The sequence below is a fragment of the Triticum dicoccoides genome, chromosome 7B (assembly GCF_002162155.2).
Source record: "Triticum dicoccoides isolate Atlit2015 ecotype Zavitan chromosome 7B, WEW_v2.0, whole genome shotgun sequence".
Classification (NCBI taxonomy): domain Eukaryota; kingdom Viridiplantae; phylum Streptophyta; class Magnoliopsida; order Poales; family Poaceae; genus Triticum; species Triticum dicoccoides.
Window position 1 is genome coordinate 501,651,215 of NC_041393.1, and position 1,948 is coordinate 501,653,162.

The window sequence follows — 1,948 nt, forward strand, 5'->3', positions numbered from 1 at the left end:
GTGGGAATATCATTAGAAAACATATCATTCAAGAATTGTTTAATTGCACGAGAGTAATACCATTAATTGAAGGCTCTATTATTGAAAAGACAAATTGCTATAGGGATGTTATTGCTATGCTTGTGCTTAAGTTGGAAACAAAATTCTTGCATATTCATCCATCTTTACAAAAGATATTCTTTGAGTTTCCCAACATCCACAATCCTAGAGCTAAACGGATTGCTACCATTATCCTTATGCATGAATTTGTTTACATAATTCGAGAATCTAGGAACGTCTTTTATTTTTATAAAATAGATTCTGAACACCCACCGATAGAAGAAATCCATCATGACAAAGAAACCATACGTAGGTTGGAATCTAATGACTATTTTGCTTCTCGTGAAAATATTAGGAAGAGACTTCCTTATGCTGAATTAATTAAAACTTTGTACCACAATACTTGTGATAGATTTCAATGGATTACTAAGGGAATTTATGAAGTATTTAGTGAAGAGTGGTTTTAAATCATGGCTAGGGATCCTACTGATGATGATACACATGTTTTATATGAGGATCTCTATGGTGATGATTTGGAGTTTGAAGTTATGAATGTTAAAATTGCCGATAAAAGTCCCTTTAACTATTTAAATTCTCCTAAGAGGAAAATATAACACAAGAATAGATAATTAATGGGAGAAGCCTTTAAATAATTTGTTAAAAATGATTTGGTAACTAAAGATGACAACACTTGAAACAATGTCTTACGCCTAGCGCGTAAAACAATAGCGCTTGTCGGGAGGCAACCCAATAGTTATCTTATTTCCTTTTGGCTTTCTGTTTTTTGTGTGCTGACACAATTATGCTGCTGTTATGATTGTGTTTTTATGTTTTAATTAGTGTTTGGGCCAAGTAAAGCCTTTGGGATGATTTGGTTGATAGTTGACTTGATTATGTGAAAAAACAGAAACTTTTGCGCTCAGTCCATGAATTCTTAAAAACCACTGGAACGTGCTTTTGATATGAATTTGTTACACATGATTTATATACACATTCCAATGTTTTCCTATTTTTCAGAATTTTTAGATTTACATAAATATGGAGTTTGTTCATATCATTACAGACCGTTCAAATTCTGTTTTTGTTGCATAGTTTGCTTGTTTTGATGATTCTATGGATTATATCAGGGGGGGGTATAAGGAGCAGTTATATGTATTATGCAATAATAAACTATTAATGGGTTCATAACAATACCTAAAGTTTATGATTTGTTTGTTAAAGTTTCTGTTGAGCTTTGTGTGATGGAGTTTTCAAGTTTTGGGTGATATCATGATGGATGAAGGAATAAGGACTATAAGCCTGAGGATTACCAAGGCACCCGCAAGGTAATATTCAAGGAAGATCCAAGCGTCTAAGCTTGGTGATGCCCCGGATGACATCCCCTCTTTCGTCTACAAACCATCGGTATATTAATTGGAGCTACTTTTTATTCATCACATGGTATGAGTTTTACTTGGAGCGTCTTGTGCCATACTAGTTTTTGCTTTGTTTGCCTTTTAGTTTGCCACAATCATCTTTGCTGGACACACCTTTTGAGATAGACACGCATTTATTTGTGATTTGTTAGAATACTCTATGTGCTTCACTTATAATTTTTTGAGAGTTTAATAAATAGTAATGGTGATATGCACATGTTGCAAAATTGGTCCTAATATGATAGGTATTCAAGAGGGATATAATAAAAACTTTCAGGTAGATCACTGAATATGATATGTTTGATTCCTTGAAATAGTTTTGTGATATTAAGATGGTGATATGTGGGAGGTACTAGTGAATGATTGTGGTTTAGTAAGAATATTGGTGTGAAGGTTTGTGATTCCCGAAGCATGCACGTATAGTCTCTAGTTATGCGATGAAGTTGGAGCATGGTTTATTATTGATTTTCTTCCTTATGAGTGGCAGTTGGGGA